The following is a 24,733-nucleotide window of genomic DNA, read 5'->3' as shown; positions in this document are numbered from 1 at the left end:
TAGCACTGTTGCTTTCTTTCCTGGAAAAAAATCTGATTCCTTAAGCTCCCTGAGTGCACCAAGAGGGCCCAGTGCATCTGTTAAACTCATTGACTATGACTACCACCTTCATATAAAACAAAATTTCAGTTTTATGAGCTTTAGCTTGTGTGAAGCCCAGCAATAACGTCATCAGAGCCCTGTGGGTATGGGAGGGAGGGCTGACAACAACATGCTGCAGAGTTTGTGGGATCAGCTCCAACAGGGCTACAGGCTTCATCTGGAACATTGCTGAGCCTTAGCATGATCCAAAATACTTGAGCTGCCAAACACTGGTAAATTTATTGACTGTCAGGAAAAAAAAATATAGAGAAATCAGCCATTTATTTTATTTTACTTATAGATGTCCATTATGTTGGCAAAATATAGTAGTAGGGAAAAAAAAATCTCTCCTCTCTTGAGAGATATTTCCAGATTACTAGAATGGCTTGACTGCTCTTATTTGATAATTTTCATAGTGTACATGCAGACATACAGTACATCATACATGAAAACACAGCATGGATTTATGGATTTTTGCATTGGAGGTCTGCTTGAAAAATTCCCCTTGGCCTCCACACAAAAAAAACAGGGAAAATAAATAAATTCTGCTGTGCTTTTACTACCTCAAGCACAAGAGATAACTAGTTAATGCATAATTACAGAACCCTACCAGGAAAAACGATGATCCTCTGAGAGCCTGATTTTAATTATGCTTCAGCCAATGACTGTTTTCAGCACTGACCTCAGGTGGAGAAGGCACATGACTTGCAGACTGCATTACACACACAGATTTTTAAGACCAAGATAGGATCTGGAGTGTAGTTACAGTTCTAGCCTTTATCCTTCCAATTAATTCACAGTTGTGAATACTAACCTGAGGGGACATCAGACAGGTTCACTCTGAATGGCATTTGGGTTTTTTCACTATTTCCATGAATGAAATTCCAGCAATAAAAGCGATTATCACCTTAAAACTTTTGTGGAGATAATGCACTGCTTGGCACATCAAATTGTAAAAACTCTAATTATATGTCTCAATAAAGACCCCAATGCTGCTGTAGCAGCACACCACCAAACACGGCCTCCTTTTTGAAAGGTGTAAATACAAACCACAGACTTTTGCCACAGCTGTATACATTAATTGTAAGTGACCAATGCATAGGGGTTTTGGGTTTTTCTCTAAATCTGTTCACCCAGAGGGCTGAATTCTCCAGTGATTGACACCACCACAACTTAACTGACTTCAAGAACTCAGGTCCCCTTATCCACATGTGAGAGCACAACCCGAACAAGGGAGGGGGTAGGGCTTTCCACACAGAAGAAACTATCTCTCCCTCATCATACAGGAAAAGTTCCAGCAGATCTCTTTCTACCACATTCCAGAAAAGCTTGATCTACTTCTGATGAATGTTTTCATCTCAGCCAGAAAGCTGCCTGGTTTACCAAAGTCAATGAGGTCAATCAAAGCATTGGTTTTTTGTGTGCTCTAAGTGGGAAATCAGAACCTTCAGCTTTAAAAAACATATTCAAGGAAGAATAAACTTCATAGATGAGCAAATTCACACTCCTCCTTTCACTGTTTTTAGATGAGGCAAACCTGAGGCAAATTTTAGGCTCACAGAATTATTTCCCAGAATAACGTCAGTTCAAAAATTCTAACAAGTCTTACATTCAGGAAAACAGTAGAAAACACCTCCTATCTTGGGACCAGCCAAAAAAGATTATCTACAAGGCTAATTTTCTTCAGGATTGAGCTAAATGGAGCCAAATTTTCTGAAGATTTCTCTGTTCTTCTTGGCATTGTAAAAACTGAATTTTCTGCAGTTTATCAGTTTTTATTCCTTTATGTGTTATTCTTTTTGCTGCTGAAATTTCCACACATCGCTTTTAAAAATGCCTTTCAGAACCTCTCATGTAGCCCTGGGCCTTTTGTCCATTTTCTTGCTTTTGTTTTTCCTCTCCTTTTTCAATGTTCCATGTAGCTTCACATTTGTTACACTTGGGCTTTTCTGGGAAACCTCGTAATCATATTTACATTGTGCAAATAAAGAAGTTACCTTGAGAAAAACAATCAGCACATTGGGTTTGCATGGCCAGGTGTTGGTAGCAGGATGGCCTACAGGCATGGCTTCTGTGAGAAACTGACAGAAGTTTTTCCCATGTCCAGAAGAGCCAATGCCAGCTGGCTCCAAGACTGGTGTGTCAGTGGCCAAGGCTGGACCAGTCAGGAATTATGGTAGCACTTCTGTGATAACACACTTAAGGAAAGAAGAGTTATTGCACTCACAGGTAAATTACTCATAGGTAACTGAACTCACAGAAGAGAGGAGTGAGAACAGACACCAAGGAGAAGTAGGAGCAGGAGGTGCTCCAGACACCAGAGCAGAGATTCCTCTGCAGTCTGTGGTGAAGGTTGTGGGGAGGCAGCCATGCCCCTGCAGCCCATGGAGGACCATGGGGATGCAGAGACCCAGCTGCAACCCATGGAGGAGATGGTGTGCTGGAGCAGGATGCCTAAGAGGTGGCTGTGAGCCTGTGGGAAGCCTTTGCTGGAGCAGGGTCCTGGCAGGACCCACAGACCTTTGGAGAGAGGATCTCACACAGGAGGAGCTTTCCTGGTAGCACTTGTGACCCTTGTGACCCTTTGGGAGACCCACACTGGAGCAGCTTGTTTTTGAAGGACTGCACCCCTCGGAAAAGACCCACGTTGGAGCAATTGGTGAAGAACTGCAGCCAATGGGAAGGGCCCATGTTGGAGAAGTTCATGGAGAACTGTTTCCCTTGGGAGGGACCCCATGTTGGAGCAGGGGAAGGATTCTTCTCTCTGGCAGAAACAATTTGTGATGAACAGACCACAACCACCATTCCCAATCTCCCTGCACTGCTGGGGAGAGGAGGGAGAGCTGAGAAGGAGGGAGAGGTGTAGGGAAGATGTTTTTAAGATTTGTTTTACTTCTCATTACCCCACTTTGATTTTTGTTAGTGATAAATTCAATCAATATCCCCAAGCTGAGTCTGTTTTGACTGTGATGGTATTTGGTGAGTGATGTCTCCCTGTCCTTATCTCAACTCATGAGCCTTTAATTATTTAATTTTTTTCTCCCCTGTCCAGTTGTGGAGGGGAGTGATAGAGTGGCTTTGGTGGGCAGTGAGCATCCAGCCAGGGTCAACACCCCTCAGATAGGAATAGCTGTACAAATCCTGCAAGTGATTCACAGAATGTGGATGAAAATTTAGTCCCACGACTCTTTTGACTGTGCTCATAACTTCAGTTTTCTGAAACTGAAAATCAAATAGCAAATGGGTGCTGACGAATGATCCCTTTCCCACAGTATGATCTTGAGTTCTCAGACATGGTTCTCAGACCCAAAAAATGTTAGATATATATCCTATTGATTAATATTTTTAAAATCACAGATACCTAAATACTGAAGTGCATATTTGTCTATTTTCTTTATAACAGTTACATTCTATATTCTGAATTGTAAAATTCAAAGCAAGAGAAATCTATTGCTTAAGCAGACAAATACATGTATTTTCAGCTCTGAGCCTTCAGACATTGAGCTCTTGCCTTGGGCCATACAGATATAAAGAATTACTAAATCTGTGCCTAGAAATTGTATATGTCTCTTCCCTTGCTTAAGTTAGCATTCTAAGATGTTTTTTCAGGCAAACTTCTATATTTTATATGTGTTATTATGCCACTGGATTTGGTTTCATGCAGGATCACTTAGGTTCACTGGAAGTTTTACTAGTAGTTAAGGTAATGCTACAGTTGCAGAGCTCATGAAACATGTAAGTTGTAATAGTGGAACATGGATTTCTTCACCTAACACAAGAGAAAAGAAAGAAACAGTACTGGGGTCTCTGCATCAGAATATGGCCAGAAATGTTCATCTTTGAAAACAAAAAAGTGATTTGGTTTCCATAATCTTCTGTTTTGGGTCATTTAGGGATATCTCCTGAAGTTGTTCTTCAGAAGTCTTTATTCATTTCCAAGAAATTGCAACAGAGAAAACAAATGCTCTGAAATGTACTAAGTAAATATACATAAGTGAAACAAGTTCCAATGTAATTAATTAAAAGATTCAGGACACTGCAAACTCATTTCTTGTGAAGCAACTAGTATTTCCTAAAACAGCTATGCATTGATTGAAAAAATGGAACTGAAACTGATGCCTAAGAAGAGAAAACTCAAAACTTAACAAGGGCCTGTACAAGGAAGAGTGCCACAGCAGAGAAAAAGAATCAGCCATTTCTAAACTTGGCATAAGTCAATTCATTAATCCTGCTTTGGCCTTACACTTTCTCATTCCCACTCAGTGCAGCTAACTCAAGTATTTCTCTTGTTAGAGAAAAGAAATAATATTACATGAATTTCTAAGATTTCAGAAGACTTACTGGTGAGAAGTATCAATCAGAAAGTTTGGATGAAAAGCTGGGTCACCATAAGCAGAGATTGTCAAACGGTCTCTACATCATTTAGGTACCAGATTCTCTGCAATTATTGTGGTAAAGGATGAAAGTTAAACAATTTGGAATTGAAAAGTTTGATATCCTATTGTCAGACTCTGTAGTGGCGTGCTTTAGTTCTGTCCGTTATTGTGTGCATTCATTCTTCGTTCATGTACTGTTCTATGTAAGTTATGGTTCATTCTTTGTACCCCCCGAGTTTGTTCCCTATGGTTTACCCCAGCTACGGTTATCCATCAATCATTGTGTTATGTAACCCTCAGGTCCTGTCTGTCACTTCAAGGCCTCACCCTGGGTCTAGAAAGTTCCAGTGAGGCCGCTGAGTGATTGGGTGGGATCCCGGCTGTTCCCTCCGTCCCCACCCTGATTTGTCCCTCAGTTTCTCTATCTTATGCAGAGCCACTCCCTGACTGTCCTTTGTTCTACCCTTCCCCTCTCTCCACCCCCAGTTAAAAGTTGCTGTACTGGGTGATCTGCACTCTGCTGAGGCAGACACCCTGGAGGTGAGGTGGCTCCTTACACAGTGCCAATAAACTTCAGTGGATGACCCTCAGCTGAGTCCTCCTTTGTCCTCATCATCATCGCGCTCAGCCACGCAGGTAAAAGGCCCCACTGGCTCAGCTCAGTGGGCCAGCTTTACTGCGCCGTACCGCACTCATCGCTGGTAGCAGGGATGGCCAAGGAAAGTTGGGAGAGCATTCCCAGGGCTGCCACCACAGTGAGACTCCTTAGACAGCCAACGCCTTATGACATGGAACTATCAAAAATTCATCAGCAAATTACTCGCTGCCTTTGTCTGAAAATACTAAAAACTAAGGAACAGAACAGATTATTTATATTTAAAAGAGCAAAATCAGCTGATAAGTCTCAAATATGACTGGCTCAGTTGTATTGTGTTAAGGACCTGAAAATCTTTCATTCCCTTTTAAGGCAAACTCCATTTGAATACACATAGCAGTTAAACTGCATAACAAGATTTATGATCAAAGCAAATGTGAAGTAATTGCTACTGGTTTGTGCAGCAAAGTGCCTCACACAAATAAAGGCAACAATATCAATAGAAACTAATTTGGTTCAAAGTGTAAGGAAACAGACCTTATGGGGGGGGGGGAATAAAAAATGTATATACATTCATGTTATTACATCACAGTTATTTTTAAACTTCCAGTGTGAAGTGACAGCACCAGCAAAAATGAGCTTTTCTGAACAGTGTACTACTCATAAATGTGATCTCTAATCAGGATCTCAGATTCTCTAGGACATTTCCACAGTCCTATAGGTGAGTCCTTAGTAGAGGACCTGGGGAGGGGTGAGGTTGGGGACCAGACATGAATAATCAGAAACAAAACAGAAAAGTTCACTTCTGGAAGTTAATGTCTCAAAATAAGTCACCTAACTCATATTGACTTAAGTGGCATCACTATTTCTTCAAGTTTCTGCTACTGTGATGAAAATGTCTATCTATTCAAGAAGAAGGAAAGGCAGGAATTGAATCACCTTATAGTTATGGCCCTTACATGTCTAGAATAACAGCTTGAACATGATTACCATTTTAGTGTTTTGAAATGCCCTAAATAATGGAAATAATTTCACAATAATAGGAGCAAGATTAGTTTTCAAAAGGTTCATGGTATTTAATGGATCACTGTATCTTGAGGGATCTTGAGGGATTCACAGCACAACATCCTCCTTTTGGTATTGGAGAGCTATGGATTTGATGGGGGCACAGTTCACTGTTCAGTGGATGAGAAATTGGTTGTATGGCTGCACCCAGAAGGTAGTGGACAATGGCAAAATAACCACATGCACTTCAGTGACCAGTGTTATCCCTATGGGTCCATACCTGAGACCAGCACTGTTTAATATCTTCACTGATGACACAGCAGGACTGAGCACACCCTCAGAAAGTCTGCAGATGACACCAAGCTGAGTGGTGCCACTGACATGCCTGAGGGATGAGGTGCCATCCAGAGGGACCTGGACAGTTAGTCCAAGTGCAAAGTGCTGCACTTTTGAAGATTTCAGTATATTTATCAGGAAGGTCATAAATATTTTGCAAGGAAATACAAAGAACTCATTGTCCGTAAAACTGAAAAATTACCTGTACTCCAGGCATCACCTGGATTTAATGACCAAAATGTTACAATCTTCATTATCTACATCACAGCATTCACATCTACCAGACCTCAGACCACAAAAAAGGATAAAGTTTTTTCCTTGACCAAAATTCATGCCCTCCAACAAACTCCATATAAAGAGTAGTAATAGTGAACATTACTCCGTCTACAGGATGAGAGTGAAAGAAATTGTGATTCATGGTCACTGACCACTGAATATTCACAGCTTGGCTACTAAAAAGATGGTTCCTCATTAATGACTATGTACTTTTTGGTTCTCTGATATTCTATGCAGAAGGAATGATGACCATTGATATTTTGACAGTTCTTGAAAAACTCAACATGGACAAAAAAAAGCATAACAGATTTTTAAACCCTTGTTTCATACCCAAAGAGAACAGTCATGTTAACTTTGCTGCAGTGAAAAGTTCACACTTGCTAACAACTGATAGCCATTCTATACACATCCACTGAAATTTATTACTAAATTTCACAGCACTAATTCACCATAAAAAAGCTTTATCTTTAGGACTTCTATCATTTTCTAACTTGTGACAGCTGGAAATAACTCCAAAACACACACTTCAGTCCCTAAGAAACCACTTCTGGACACCAACTCCCTCCTCTCCAACCTGCCATACCATTCCTGAATGAGCTTGGAGCATAACTAAACAAAGGCCAGCTACAACCTCATCTAACTGATGCTCAAATTCTAAACTTGGAACAGTCTGAAATTATGCCAGAACACAGAATGGAGCCTTTTTAGCAGCACAGATGATCCCCTATCCACAGAGGGAATACAGAAGATGGTTTCTCATCTGGGGCATATCTGCAGCATTTGACTGTGAGTTATATGGTCTTATGGAGATTATGAGACATTTGCTAAAAGAGATGACAGGAGCAAAAGGTAATTTGCTAAAATGTTTTGAGTCTTTCTGGAATGTATCCATCAAAACCTGATGGGAAAACCTCACTTTCATCTGGCATCTATTACTTTGGTGTACCATATGATGGGCTTTCTTTACTACCTATTATATGGACTATTTAAATGCTAATAATGTAAAAGCCCATAATCTATAATGTTACATAGAGATATCATTCACACATTCAGTCTTGATCTTTTGCATAGGGTAAGGTGAAGTGCTTCAAGGGCAAAGGATGTAAATGAAGATGAGCCTCAGCATAAAAGAAATAGGTAGTGAACAAAAAAATAGAAGAACATTTTTAAGATTTTTTTGTTCTTCTTAGCCAGTCAGTGAACAAATATAAGTGGGATTTATCTGCCCTAAAATAGGCACAGGAGAGAATGACAGATGTCATATAAGGATGAGTGTCACTCTAGATTCCCTTTATTTATCAATAGTGAGAGGTTCTCACCTCCTGAGAGCAAATTATTTCATCTACGGGTCAGATAAATCACTCTGTGTCATGTGTATCTCTCTTCATAGATAACACAAAAAGAATTTCATTATTATCTCTGGCCACAATTTACAACATTTAGATATTTATAATTCAGTAATTTGAGATTCCTCAGTAATACTGAGGAGTGGGGTGTTGCTATGTTCAAAAGAGAGTGTCAAGTTGTTAAGAAAACCGTAGATCTTTCTGGTGGATGAGACAATTGCAGTAACTCAGTAACACACAACATATCCCAGCACAGAACCCCAGTGCCTATGGAAATCCATCTAAAACAAAGTGCTGGAACATGTCTTCAACCACTTATGACACCATTAAACATATAAAATTTTATTCCTCTGTCTATTCTAGCTACTCAGAATATTTGGAATCACAGTTAGCTTTATAGTCGTTATTGTAAGGATTCTCCAGGTTGCAGATAACCAGAAAAAAAAATTAAAAAGACCTGATGTTTAAGGAGAGTTATTTAATATTTTCTTCTTTGCCATAGAAGAATTATCTGTAACAGAGACACACAACAGGTCTGTGCCATCAGTTGGGTTTACAGCAGAATTGAGTTTCATGATCCTGTGGCAGTGACTGTACTGCTCACCATTCTCTTGGTCACTGGCAAGAAGTAATCCCTTGCTCCCAGAGAGAACTTCTGCCTCTGTAAACGTGGAAGCAATCCTTGTGTTTCTACTCTGTGGCTCTCTTGAAAATTACTAAGCAGACCTCTATAAAATCCAGCAAGCCTCAGAAAGTAACCAGCTATTCATAAGAATTAATTTAATAGCTGTGCTCTACAAGGAGGCCAAAGAACATTTCAGGACCTGATCTATAGTTGTGCATTTCTAAGAAAGTATGAACATTCACAACCCCCAGTGCCTTGCAAGCACAAGGCACATTTCTTTGACTTTTCCCTCACTAACAGTAATGCATAACATACATGTTAAAAAAACACCAGAGATCTTACAAGTACTTTTCTTCCCCACCCAAGGAGCAGATGAGTGTGTGACAGATGTTAGTCTTGTTCTTAAAATGCTACTGGAAATCACTCACGTACTATAGTAATGAGTACAGTAGTAGTTATACTTAGAATAATAAAGCTACACCAATTTCAATGCATGTTTTTCACAGAAAAGAGCTTTCTATTTCTTATTTCTCATGTCTAGATGGGAGAGGAACAGTTAAGAAAGGTTCTCAAAGCTCATTGTGTTTGGGCAGCAGCAAGTGAAGTAGAAAGAGTAAGGTTTTTATAGAGAGGCCAAGACCTGCATTATCCCAAAAGGCTTTCTCTTAAGATATATGAACCACAAAGATAAATAAGTTATTCCTTGTATTTCAAGGAGCCACAGATCCATGCCTATCCCCCAGATGTCCTTCTCTACCATAAAAGAATGAATTCTGAGTGAAAATATACAATGAGAAAACTACTAGCTTCTTCATATCTTCCAATTTCGGACCACAAGAAAAGGTCAAGGTTTAGAGAGCAGAAAAAAATATATATAAGGTTAAGCTGAGGAACAGTGCATAGAAACTTGGAGGAAGACTATTTACAAGGGCATGTGGGGATAGGACAAGAGGAAATGGCTTCAGACTGGAAGATAGTAGGTTTAGAATAGATATAAGGAAGAAATTCTTCACTGTGAGGCACTGAACAGGTTGCTCAGAGAAGATGTGGATGCTTAATCTCTGGCAGTGTTCAAGGCCAGGCTGGATGAAGCTCTGAGTAACCTGGTCCAGTGGAAGATGTCCCTGTTCACAACAGGTGGGGTGGAAATAAATGATCTTTGAGGTTCTTTCAATCAAAACCATTCTGTTTTTCTGTGATGAAATCATGCCATTTACAGGCTACAGTACTACATGTTAGGGGGGAAAAAGTAACTGACATAAAATTTTAAGGCTTCTAGGAATTAATTTGAGAAAAGTAACACTGAACTCCCCAGTTCTGGAAGGAAAAAAACAACACTGATAGTGCTGTGAAGAGGGAATGGACCAGATATTCTCCAGAGATTGCTTCCAACCTGAGTGATTCCACAATGTTACATAACAAATTATAAGACAGTCCTAAATAAAGTGAAGGTTATGTTCTTGGTGCAAGAGACCTCTGGAAAACCCCACATAAACCTGTAAGTTCATTGCTGTCACACTACCTTTTTATTTTAATGAGAACTTATATTTCCCCAAATTTGTAACAGCCTGGATATTTACTTGAGTTGTCAGGTAACTGTACACCTCTCTACAGTGTGCACTTGTGGTTTTGTTTAAACATTAAGACACTTCAAGTTTTTTACCATCCTTGAATTCTGCATATTTAAATGTCCAGATTTTCACCATGACCTGAAGCAATGCCCCGAAATACAGTGTAACATAATGCAGTGTAACATAAGATTTTGTTTTCTTTCCATCGTGGTAGGAAGCCCATATACCATTGCTGCCGAACCCAAAAAGAGTGAGACAGTAATTCCACCAACACCAATGTAACCTGAAAAGCAGGTTGCCTGTCAGTTAAAAGATTTATTAAACTGGTCTGATGCACTATCATGTGTTATAAATTTGATGGTATTTTTGTGTAATTTTTGGAAGCATCTCCTGATTTTAGGGTTTTGCGCTTTTCCTCTCCACTCAATACTAGTGTAAAAATGTGCTAGAAATGTGTTACTTTTAACATTGCCATAATGGAACTTTTTTTATTTTATCACTAAGCTACTATGTGGAGGAAAGGTGCTGAAGTCCTGTGAAAAATGTATGCAATAGCTCAAGAAAAAAATCTGACATTCAAACTTGTAGTGGCAGCTTCTGGTGTATAGATAAGAGTTCACTTTATCTTTGCCTCAACGGCCCAGAAATATTTATCTTTGGATGTGCTAGCCTTAATGTTAAAATTTGGACAAAGCAACTGGAATGGTCTATAATTGCTCTGACTTAGATCATTGCATTTTCTCAGCTTTCTGCTCCAAACAACATTCTATCCTCTCCTTGAAAGGATTTCAGTAAAGCTATCTTACATGCACATAAACCTCCCCTGGACCTCTGTAAAAGCATTATCAGTAGTAATAGATTCTTCCCTATTCAGAGGACTGATGTAAGCTATAGTTAATTTCAGATTTTTGCCTTCTCTTCCTTGCTTGTCGCTAGTAATGAAATTGTTTCCAAACAAAGGAGGTTGCAGACATTATTAAAATAAGTAGTTATCTATGTTTTCTAAGACTTAGTGTGAGTAAACTCAAATTCCATATGGTGATTATTTTTCAGACACAAAGGTTATTGATCTACAGCAACCCAAGCCTCTGGAACACTGTGTGCTCATGGCTGCACTGCAGAATGACAAACCAGTCATCTTCAGTTTAGGCTTCTATGTCTTGAATCCTAAGCAACACCAAATCTGCGAATTTTTTATGTAACCAGCACTTGCCACAGATTCAAAAATCAGCTGTAAAACAGCACTACTCCTATTGTGCAGAATCTTTATGCTGGTGAGTCTCAGCTAACAGACCTGTTAGAGAATCCAGCAATAAATAAACATGGTAATAAGCTGAGATCTTTGTAAATGTTTCTGAACCAGCACACTGAGAGCTGTCTCTATGAAGTCTGTCATCTTATACACATCACTCCAGACTGATCAAAGAAAAACATTTTGGCCTGTAAATTTCAAAGCACTGCAAAATGTTTAAAACTGAGATAATGTTTAGCACTTTGCAAAGAGTGTTACACAAGATGGTAATGTTTTGAGTCCTTTTAACATTGCAGTGTACAGAACTTTTCAGAAATGTGAATTTGACACCAGCCATAATTTAGGTTTCCTTCTATTTCATACAGCCAGCAGAGTAGTTATGTATCTGGAAGACGGTTGGTTTGAAAAGATTCCATTTGTTTGCACAGATTTTTTTTTTTTTTTTTTTTTTTTTTTTTTTTTTAAATTCACATCCCTCTGATATGAAGCCTCTGGTTATTTGTTGTCTGTGAGTTCTGGAAAGTACATTCACTGTTATGTTTTCCCATTTCATTGACATAGTCTTTACATTCACTTGGCTTTTAATTTCTTTGAAGTACACTGGTGGGAGGTTTTATTCTCTAATACATGAAGGTTCTTGGGTATCCCTCAGGTATTTCCAGATTTGCTTTAATGAACTGTTGAGGAATACACAGCTTTTTATCTGGAAACAACACAATTATTTTTTCAGAGAGCATTTTATCTCCTTTTTGATCCCAGGAGTAAAAAGGTTTTTTTCTACTCTGTAGGTAGAGGTCTCCATGATTGTGCCAGTCTTGGGAATTTCAGAGGGCAGAGGGAGAAGTTCACAAACACCACTGAGATGCCATGTTGTGAGACACACACAGAGTCTCTCTGTTCCACTGCAAGCCCAGCACCTGGGCATTTACATATGAACATATATCTACATATATGCATGAACATGTACGTGTGAATATATGCACACTAGTGCGTAGTCTGCTTCCATGTTCTTGGAAAAACTTTAGTACAGGCAGCTCCAATTGTGAGGCACCAATCTTCCAGCAATTAGCTACACAAGTGCATGTCTTAGCTGATGTGTGGTCATTTGCAGTGAAACTTCTGGCATTTAGCTGCCTCTCTCCCAAGCCACTGACGAATAGAGATGCTGTGACAAGTCTTTTTTGATCTGAAGAAGAGACAGCCTTCATGTCACCCATCACCAGTGACATCTGCTGATCACTCAGAAGCACAATAACAGAAGGGAGACTTGCAACTAAACATTCTGTGCAATTGCCATCCTCATCCACATCATTGCAAGCAAATCTGTGCTTTCGTCTCTATTTAATTCCTCTTTGCTCTCATGTAAATTTATTCCAGAAGCAGCTCCAATGTATTTTCCACCAAATGACACTGTAAGACTGCCAGATTCCTTCCTGCTGTCACAGTGCCTAATATAGATCTCTAGCCCTGCCATTAATGTCTGAGAGCTCTAGAGGAGGCCAGGATTACAAGGAGCCATTCATTTATGATTACAATTATGGCTTTACCAGGATTTCCTAAAAACCTCTGTTTTAGGGGTGGGCAACACAATAGGAAATCTAAACAAGTACATGAGTTGTTTCTAGATACTTTCCTGAGCTGAAATTGGGTATTTTGTACCAAATACTTCACTATGCCTAAGGATTGTCTAATGCAGCTCAGAATGTAATATAGATGTGCCAAATTTCCCACAGTTGGATTCTGCATTAAAAAATGTTGGACCACACCTCCTTGCACAAACAGCATGGGGGAGGGGCAATAGGAGGCAATAGGATGTGCAATGGCTGGCTGATTTGTGCTGGCCATTTGATGCAGAGTCCTTTGCCCTACAGCATAGGATTGGGCTCTGTTATTATGAATGGGTTTGAAATGCTCATAGGCCCCAGGAGACCAGAATGGAGTGTTTTAGTCAATAATGCAGCCTCAGCCCCTGGAAACAGACCCAGTTCAGCAACTGGCTTAGCTGAACTGAAAGGAGGACACCACCAGTGGTTTCAGTATACAAATGTATATGAGCAGAGGGAGTATTTTATATACATATGTAACTGTTGTTCATATATCACTTTCCCCTGTACTTTTCACTGAAACAGTGCAAGGTAGGGCTTTTCCCACATCTCTGAAGCCTGTACTATATTTTGTATTGCCACTGACTAGGTCTTTTCTGCTATTACAAGGCATATTAAATCTTTGTCAGACATTTACTTAATTAGAGGCAACTGTTACAAGTAACAGGGGTTAACTCTTGTAGGAAAGGGCGGTGGAATTTTTACCAGCATTTGAATATAAACTTTCGTCACCACCAGCCTGGATCTTTAACTATAATGGTTGAGTTTGTGGGACTTTTAACTCTGAATCGTGTCTTTGCACAGGCCATTTGAAAACAAATAAAAAAGTGCTTGAACTTCTCTTCAAATAGGTACACAACTCAACTGCAAATTCTAAAGGAGAATTGCTTATTTTGTCTCCATTTGCATTTTTATCCTATCACATTTGCACCACACATGCAATAAAACAAGAGCTGTCACTTAACACTTTCCCAAAAAGGACAAATTATTTCCCAAAATATGTTTAATTATTTAAACACACAGTGGCTCCTCTTTCTATTGAATTCATCCACCACTGCCTCACAGAAATGTAGGAGCACACATTCTGCAAATGAGTCGCCTTCAATGTCTGTCTCCTTTTTCCCTGCAGTTGATGGATGAACTCCAGTATTGATGACTCAACTCTGCTGCACCAGCTCTTCCTGCTGAGGGCATAATGGTATCACAGAAAACGACCTTGTCTTTTTTCCTGTTGCATACGTGGTTCACACTGTTACTTTCCATCATATTGCGACAACTCAACGTGACATCACCTCAGCATTAACTTATCAGACAACCTGTCAACAGTTTAAAGGAAACATTTCTGTCTGCCAATCCACTATCTGAACCAAACTGTGGTAGGCTGGTGGTGTATCATGCATATCTATAGAAGCAAGTAATTGAAATGATCCATGGGTCAATACCCAGACATCTGTAATTCGAAATTGCAGTGGCTTGTGCAGCACATGTTTTATAGATCAGCCTTCTTTTTCACCTTTGCATGATAAGATTATCATCAAGATGCAGCAGCAGTGTCGACATAGTTAAGGATATCCCCAGAGCTTTTTATTTCAGATTGAAAGTAAGTTTTGAAGTTTATTAATATTTCAAGTGGAAGATAAAAAGACCACATTTTGAAGATAACACAATGTCAGTGTTAATGTTAAGCCCCCTTCTTGTCTAGTGCTATACCACTAAGTCAGACAGTCTGTGAAAGTCTGTGTGCAGGAGGGTGTTAGGAGAAATGTGAGGAAAACTCTCTCATAAAACCTTAAGTACAAAGTGAACAAAAAATGGGAGCTGCAAGTTTAGATGGGTGAATGCAACAGCTGAACTCCAGTCAAGGTTACTCTCTCTTCCTAAATACAGAAATTCTTCTGCTTCTGCAGTTGCAAGAAATAACAAAAGAACTCTTTACCTCTATTCATTTTGTTTATAACTCTACTGGGAAGAAACAGCTCTGTAAATAATATCCATACATGAAAAAAAAACTTCCATCTTCTTGTTTTTTCCTGACTACATTGTCTCATTTAAGACAAGGAGCCAAGAGGGGTTCATTTGTCCATGCTACACATATTTCCAAGTATATACATACATTTATTTTATACTTTTGGAGAATTCCAGAAAAGCTTACATTTTGGCCATAAGCCTGAAAGTAAATTCCAGCATTTTTTCTGTCCAAATTGCTGTCACTGAAATTCTGCAGACATGAACCTAATTTTAAATTAAGTTTTTTGGGTTTTTTAGTCAAGACAGGGATGACTTTTTAGCTGCTCAACAATTCGCCCATTTTTTCAGGTGGATTTGCAGCCCAAGATATATCCACAGGACAGGTCTAATAGCATTTGTCCAGGTTACTTGGAAAGGACCACTGGAGAAAGAAAATTATTAGATGAGTATCCCAGGCACTAATCCATAGCTTGGTACTTTGTCTGAGACTTATAAATTACATAAAGCCAGCCAAGACAGTCCATCTTGTTTGCAATTCACTTACACACACACACATGCCCAGGATGCCATTGAAAAATGAATGACAATTCCTTCTACAGCATTCTGTACTCCTCCCCCACTTTCACTGATGATCCTCCTCTGCTCTCATGGAAAAGAATAGCAAAGAAAAAGCTCAATTCATTGTTCTCATGACAACTACTCTGCCTCTCCTTTCCCTTTTCCACAGACCAAACATGAACCTGGAGGCATATACATTGATCTGGTTATAAGGAGGTGGACATGCTGCTCACAAAGCTCTGCCTACCATTACAGTGAGCTATGTGATGTAGAGGCAAAAATGTGAAAGTATCCACTTCTTCCAGTCACTAGGCTTAGCAAAGAGTGCCTTGGCATTTGGGGACAGCAAAAAAGAATTAATATAATCAAAATGTTTGCATGGAAAAGATATTTTTAACCATATGGAGCTACAGTCTCTGTAGACCTCTCCTGCTACACACATACATTTCAACTTCTAAACTTTTCTACCCCATTTCTAAATCTACTCAGGTTTCTTGCTTTTAGGAGAATGTGAACTTGCATGCCAAGAGCATTTCCCCAGAGGACACTCACAGTCAGATACAACCCATTTGTACCAACAAAACTCTTTTTTCCCAGTCTCTCTAAGCTACTCTTGAATTTCTTGCAGTTTCTGTGGCTTGGCTGTCATACCATCAATTATTCCCTGCTCTGTATCTGTGATTTAATTTCATTCTCCTAAATAGAGCTTTTGAGGACTTTACCTAACTCCATTGCAGTGATTTGAGCCATCTGTCCTATTTTCCAGACATGGTTCAAAATATGATTTCTCTTCTAAACTGATAATTTAATCTAAGACGTATACACATTTTAAATATGTGAACTGCTCAACTGTGTATGTTACTAATGAACTTCTTTTTAGAATAACTTAGTCCAGGGCAAACTCTAGCAAGATCTCATTCTAAGCATTGGTCAGTGTTTGTGATAGGACTTTGATAATTGCAGAGTAAGGCTTTCCCAGCCTACACTGTCTCTTCAAGACCAAATTTCATTAAATCATATACAAAAAAATTTCAAGCTGGATAGTATCAACAGTCTTCCTGAAGGCATGAACCAAACAGATCTATCACAGAATGAAACTAGATTCAACAGACAGGTTCAGAACAGTATCCTGAACATGTCAAAAGGTGAGAACATACAATTGCCCTGTCAAAATAGTAATCTTCACCTTTCCTTGGTTCCCTGTCTCATTCATAATGTTCTCATACTAACAGTAAATGGGGCTGGCCAGAAGCATCCTCCAACTCCTTCCCACTCTTGTTCTGACCTCTCTGTCTATTTCTCTCATTGTGCATGGCAGGCTACCTGGGTATCTTTATGTGATTTCATAAGTTCATAAATTGTCTGTAATGGCAACCAACAGAATAACACCAAAAGGCTTCATTGTTTTTATTGGGGCTGAAGGGAAGCTAATTTTTTTTTCTTCCTCTTTTTATCTTTTTTTCTGATTCATTCAGTTTTAGTGTCTGCCTAAGCCTGGATCTCACACTGAATGGATCATTAATCCACCTAAATGCTGCAGGGGGATCTGTTGTTTCCCAGCTGTCTTTAGCTATGCCCATTTCTCCACTCTGTTCTTAGAAATAAATGAACTGCACTGAGCAAGACAAGAACTGGCACTACAGCCCTGTATTAATATAATATATTGAGATGAGAATAGATTCAAAGATGAAACTAAATAAAGTATGGACAAGTACAACAGATATTTTTTTTTAAGCTTAACCCAAAACAATGAGGAACGTTGAGAACATTAAGGAAGAAGAAGACCTAACCTGGTTTACCACAGGGCAAAGTGATAATTACAGCACTGACTTACATGAACCCCTTATTATAAATTATGTTTGCTTTGTAAGAATGACAAATACAGACCTCACATGCAGGCACACAACCAGATACACATAAAGGTCCCCTAAAACCATTCTGAAAACTGAAAATCAACAGTTAAAAAATGATGATAAATACATGGAGAGAAATTAGCCCAAATAGATACATAATGTATTTGCTATACTCTGAGGGAAAAAACCTTCCCAAATCAGTTTTGAAAGCCAAGTCTAAACAATATGAAAGCCTCCAGCAAAGGGGCATTCATCCAAAATCAATCAAATCAAAGCACACACAGTTTAAAAAAATAATTTAAGAATTTGGCTATCCCAAGATTACCTTATTGTGTGGTTCCTTAAAGAAAATTCATTATTTAATCCATCAAAAGAACACTTAGGATTTCATTGCTTCCCTATCTCCCCACACACTTCCTTGTTACAAGGTAAATTCCTTCTCAAAACAAAATCTCTACAGCACAAAGCAGCTGCACAATTCAATTTCCAAATGAGTCAGTTCAGACAGAAACAGTCTAAGTTAAAAACAAACAATACAACAAAGAAAAAAAAAAAAGGTGTTAGGACTCAAAACTCTCCTGCTGCTGAAAAAGGTTTTTTCCAAAGCAATAAACAGCTCAAAGAAACCATTAATTCATAGAGCTATTTAATGCTCTCCAGTGTCATAAGATTAATCAGTCTCTCCGCACACTTATTCCAAAGCCAGTTCTCCAAGTTTGAATACCTTCCAAAACAGTTCCTTACTTGAATTTCCCCTTACTTGCATTTCCCCTTCCAGGGTGCACTTCCAAGAGATTATCAGGAAATAATCACTGATGTCATTCCAGCACCTTTGCCACATTGGAAGCCAAATGGATCTTGTACAAACCCATCAATTCACAAGTGTGAAGCCCTAGGTAATTCAGAAGTGGTTTAATGATCCCTTCATAGCATGTGAGGTAAACTGCTGTAGCTCCAATTCCTGCATGGAATAGGCATGGACATGCTGCTGCCAGGCCAGCAAAGCCTTTACCTACTTGGCAGGTAAGAGCTGCTGTCCATGCAGATTGAAACCAGTTCACAAATTAGAAAATATGTCATGTCTCCTAAGACTATTTACCTGTTCCCTGATCCATTCCCTGATCTTGGAACTACCTCCACACGAATATAAAAGAAGGCAAATATTTTAAGCTACCTTTCTTTTTTGTTTCCTATAGGAAGCATTTCTATGTAGCAGCAGAATTGCACTCCAGCCACATATTCTCAGGCATAAGAGTTTTGCACACCTTGTAAGATTTAAATAAGCTAAAATTGCTGTCTATTGCAGTTAATATCAACATATCTGTTCTAATATACATAATAGAGACACACCAAAAAAATGGAGCTTCAACAGTTAAAGTCTAAACAGCCTAGCTAACCAGCTGGCAAATTGTTAATGATTCTGCCCATTTGTAAATATCTTTATGCTTTGATGAGGTAATGTGAAATGGTAGCCGGTATGTGCTTGTCAGGAGGAATCATATCAGAGTAAATTAATTCATTTCCTTAAGACCAAAAATAGATTTGTGCTCTCTTCCTCTTCTCACAGCAATTCATTCCCACTCACTTAGTAGCATGATGGAAATCAAACTAATACTTTGGTGAATCTGCAGAGGAAATAGAAAGAAATAAGACTACATTCTCCATGAAATCTGTACAGTAGGAGTCAGGCTCATGGAGGTGGATGGTTATGAAGGGCTGGGACAGTAAGGAATTTAATGGGTCAGAGTGGACAGACTCCTCTTTGCTAACCATACAGCACATTGTTATTTGCTTACACACAAAGGCTTTTCCTATGACAGCATGTGTAGGGTCCACAGCTCCACACAGCTGGAATAGTCCCAGGAAACTCACTGCAAGCACCAGTTCTTGCCTTCTGCATTGCATGGAATTATTATCCAGCTTTACCACAGCAAGGATCATGGATTGCTTGGCTCAGGAGGAAGTTTTTCCAAACCAGATAATTCTCTGTGTCTATAAATGCCTCAAACTGTCATCAAAACACTTCAAGGAATTCTATCATGGTATTTCTTGTAATTTCACTATAATTTCATGTAAACTCCTTTTCTCTTGAGTCATTTGGAATATTTGTATACCAAAAGAACATTCAGTGAGCAATACTCCAGTGAGGAAATAATTGCAAATCTTGAACTCAAATACTCAAAATTAATGGTTTGCAAAGAAAATAAATGTTATTATCCTTGGTAGGATCTAAGTATCTTTCAGGAATGCTTCAATACTGTGAAGTTTTTAGTCACAGGAAAATGAAAATGGGCCTACTTTCCTAAACTGTTTTCTTTAAGTGTATGTAGGCTCATCATGGAATAAATATGATCACATCTGGATTTCAAAGTCCAGGTCCACGTCTCAATTTTAAAGTTCTGTTTCCAAAATCTAAATTTTTGAGTGATGTTTAAATAAAATATAGGGTTTAATTTTTTTTCTCTGATAACAGAATTATTCGAGTAGGAAATAATGCTTTATAAAACTGGGGGGGGGTTGTTGAGCTATATTGTAAATAGCTCTAAACTATCCTGGATGCATATCTGGTTGATTTGTGTTGGTCAATCTACCTATTTGTAGTTACCAATCTCTGACATACTGCCACTAGCTGAGGGCAAGTCCAATACTGCACAAACAGGAGTAAACAAGAAGAAACATATTGTCAGACAATGCAGGACAGCTAAATATACAAGATGGAAAAGGAAATCGAATTTTCATATTATCAAAACATGAAGTTCCCATCAGCACTCAGAGGATACACCTGATAAGGGAAAACTGTTCCCAAATCAGCATACAGGAAAGACAGTGAAAATGTACCCTTCATCATCCTGGACCAAAATACAGCAACATAATTGGGAAAGAAAATCCTGCAAAACTACAGCCAACTACTACTATGAACAGGTTGTGCATTTTCATGTTCAATATAGCATTTTCAAAAATCTCTAACAATTTCTAAGATACTACACTGTAACTAAACTGTAAAAACAGATAAAATTATAATATCCAGATTTCCTTTGAATTTTTAAAGTATTTTTTCTTTGCTTGCCTTGAAGACAATGTTAATAAGTCTTCCGGAACACCCTTTAATCCCAGTTACGGTTTTTTTACTACCCAGAAAATGTGCATTCACATCTTCATGAATATTTGGTCCTTGGCTCAGAAATGAAAGGCAGCACATTATTCATGTTGCAATAAATCTTCCAGCCAGTACAGCTGGCAGAGCTGATGTGCACAGACACATAGGATTGCCACTTCCTCTAAAACTCTGGGACAACATAGCAGCTAAAGAACAGCTAAAGAAAATGAGGCCATGGTTACATGGCACAGAAAACCCTGTTTAAGGATTTGCACATGTGACATGAAAAGCTCCAACTCTGCAAGACAGAACTGCAGGCTCATGCAGATTGGGAGTCACCTGGTCCAAGTCCCTGCTCCAAGCAGAGCCAGTTACAACAGCTCATCCAATCCCCTGTCCAGCATTCACCAGACTCACTCCAGTATATCAGTGTCCATTTTACTGGTACAGCCAAAAAGGGACACTGTTCTCCAAGGGCAGTTTCAAAATGTTGAATAGAGTGAAAAAATCACTTGACATTCTGGCTAAGCTCCTGCAGCCCACAGTGAGGCTGCTCACATTTTTTCACAAAGTGAACTTGTCCCATTCCAATAAACTTGAATCCACCAGGACCATCAAGTCATTTTTTGCAAAGCTGCTCTCAGCCAACAGTCCCCAGCCAGTACTAGTGCATGAGATTGCTCCATCACAGACACAGGATTTTCCACTTGGCTTTGTGGAACTTCAGTCAGGTCCTCTCAGACCAGCCTGACAAGATGTCTCTGAATGGCTCCCACTCTCCTGTCTACCAGTGTTAGGAGGTGTTTTCATTCCACCATATGAAAAAAAGGAAGCTCACAATTTTTAGTACAGAAGGCAGAATAATACACCAAAATAATGAGAAGCAAAGAAACAAGTTTTCATGTAAGTGCTACAGCCATCAAGCTAGCAGCTGCTCAAGCTGGCTTTGTTATGATCAGCTATCCATTGCAGAAAAAAATAAACCAACATTTTCAAAAAGACCAATATATTTCCAGGAAACCATGGATATCTGCCAAGTGCATTACTGGACAAAACATCATTCACAGCTGATGATATTTTATTCTTCAATGATTGTTTAAATGCAAAGTCCTCGAAACCACAATATCCTGGAAATACCTCTTCTTCTGTACGCTACAGCCATAGAACTCTGTGTGCCACAGGATCACAGTCATTATGGAGACAGAGTTAAACCTGACATATCAGATTTGTCTCTAATGTTACATAGCTTCCTTTAATACAGCCTCTGTTCTGTAAAATTGAATGGGTCTGTGCTCAGAATTCCTATGTAAGTCTTCTCATTTGTTTAAAGTACTTTTTCTCTCCCCAGTAAACACAGAAAGAGTTTGCAGCACAATTTATATGCTGTTCTATTAACAACACACAAACCTTTGTTTATGCCAATCTCATCCAAAGTTGCTTTCTGTGACATGACATACTGGCAGATTCTTTGGAATACCATTTCTTCTTCTATTTTTCCCTTACTGTGTCATGTCAAAATTTATTTCAGTAGTTTTTCTCATTTATTAATTTTTTTTCATTTTCAATAGAGCACATTACTAATATTTTTCTACTTGCTGTTTTTCCTTTGAACTCAATGGATAGTATTTTTATTCAGCTTTGCAGGTAATTTTATTGTTCATTTTTGGCTTAAAAATAAAAAGAGACAGACAGAGAGAAACCTCTCATCTCTTTTTTAGCTGGCATGCCCAAGAAACTGAAGTCTTCCAGACTGCCAGTAGCACTAACATCATAAAAGTATTTCATGTTCATTAATAATTCATCATATTCTGCCTTAAGAGAGTTCAAAAATTCACCAAGTCACAGTTCAGTAAGCTTGTTCCCAAAGCTTCTGGGAAGATTAAAATGCTTATCATAATTATGTGAATATAATGTGTAAAAAGGCTGCATGAAGTTGCACAGAATGTTAAATGTGCTAACCTCTTTACACTAAGACATTAACATCTGTATGTTCATACATTGACATATTGCCTTGTGTCAAATGATGCAGAGTTTGCAAAGTCTCAGACTTCAGCCTGGGTCTTGCAGCAGGGTCTTGTGGATTGTCTGTAAGTACTGCTCTAAAAAATGTCACATTCTGTTTCTGGAATCAGACCAGGAAGCCCATCACAGAGCAAGAGTAATGACAGTCTATTTGCATTTCATATGCATTTTCCTAACATACACATTTGAACAACTTGCTTTCATCTATTTTTCTGGTTTTCTAACAGAGGGGTACGCTGCTGCTCACACTCTCTTCAGGCAGGTGAGTGTTTTGGAATTGCCACTGCTGAGGAAGGCCATGCTACAAATCCCAAGGCTTGCAATTGCACGAGTTTTATCACAACAAAACCCACACCTTGACCCTCCATGCACGCCTTTGCTTCCTCTTCCAGGCTGTCTGGGGCTTTCTCCGGCAGCAGGGCTGCAGACAGAGCTGGCTCTGTGGCAGGGATGACCTCATCCCACACCACACAGCTGCAGAGGCAAGCTGTGTGCCCCACGTTCCAAACAACAGCTTTCTGGGGAATTTATTTGTTCACACATGAACAGTAAATCAGCGTTCAGCATTTCTAAGTTGCAGAAGGGTTTTGCTTTGTGGGAAATGCCTAAGCGTGAGGTTTGTGTTTCACTGTTAGGAACGAGATATAAAATGCATAATGCATCTAACAAAGATATGTCAGAAACAGCTTAGAGAATCCTGGAATATAAACAGCTCTGCCTGCAGAGTCAGATACTTCACACAGCAGATCATGTACCAGACCTACGCATTACAGTTAAAGGGCCAAACTTCACATAAATAAATGATTTAACTAAAATGACTAAATAAGCCATTATATATTAAAAGCCTTCTGAGACATGCTATTTGCTCTGTCTCTGCTACCCTAAGCCTATCACTAGATCAGCTACAGGATACAACCACATCTTCCCAGCTGCCTGTTTTCCATCATGTCTCTGGGTGCAACATCAGCCCCCCAGGGTTCACCTCACCCTGCCCAGGGTCCAGGACCCCACACCCATCCCCATGGCCATCAGCCCCTGTCTCAACTCCCCATGGTGGGTGATGGCAGGTCAGGCTGCCAGGGCGTGTCCCAGCCCAGCGAGAACACCAGGGCTGCCCCAGTCCCAGCATCAAGCACCTCTCTGGGGACAGGGGCATGCCAAGCTCAGGCTGGAATGGATGGGCTAAAATTTTCCCTAGGATTAAAGGCAACCATATATTCCAGAGGATGCATGGTCCTCCAGAGCTGAATGTGGGGACAGGGCACATGTGGCGTGCCTGCAACGGGAGCTCCCACAGGCCATGGTCCTTTGGTGTGATGTGCCAGCTTCAGTATGTGCCAGCACAGGCAGCCTGAAATCACCCTTTTTCTGAAGAAACCTCTGAACAGAGCAGGAATGACACAGCCGTTTCTTGGTTCTCTGCATAGGAGACATGTCTGAGAGGAAAAAGCTGTTGTAAGATGGCTTTTGTCAATACAAAAAGCCAATTTTCTGATTCAAGAAACAGCCCCATGTCAGAATTGCAGCACACAAGAGGGAACAAACTACAGTCATCCCCCCAGCTGGATCCAGTCCGTCCTCCAGCTGCATGTTAGCCCTTACTCAGTGTTTTAACAACCCCTCTTCTACATTTGTACTGAAATTTGTTCTTGCTGGAGCATGAGGTTTGGGACCTAGACTGCCACTTCAAGTCTCTGCTAATGATGAAATTCCAGAGACATGAAAATAAGCAGCTTCCTACAGCTCTTTCCAACACGGCTTTCAGGTGAGCATGTTCTGGGCTTTTCACATCATGAAGCTGTAATGAATCACCTTTTGTGGAGTTTAATATATGTACAAAGAATCCCTTCCTGGCAATTTTTCCATTATCATAAACCATTTTTGATTTGAAAATGGCTCTGCTGTGTGGCACAGCCATGCAAGGGACCTGTAGCAGACCTGTGCTTGCTTTGATGAACCACTGAGCTGCAACCATGATGAACCACTACCTGCTGTGTAGAAATGGGGAGCAGAACTAAGGTACCTCCAATCCCAGATGTTGCCCCTCATCTCTGTAACAGCTCTGCCCAAGCTCCATGTTGGGGGATGGAAAAAGAAAGAAAACAGTCCTTGAACTATGAAATAAATTTTGTGTGTTTCAAACACTTTGATATTCTGGAGGCACCATC

This window comes from Zosterops lateralis (assembly GCF_965231275.1).
Source record: "Zosterops lateralis genome assembly, chromosome: 2".
NCBI lineage: Eukaryota > Metazoa > Chordata > Aves > Passeriformes > Zosteropidae > Zosterops > Zosterops lateralis.
This window is presented reverse-complemented; position numbering follows the sequence as displayed.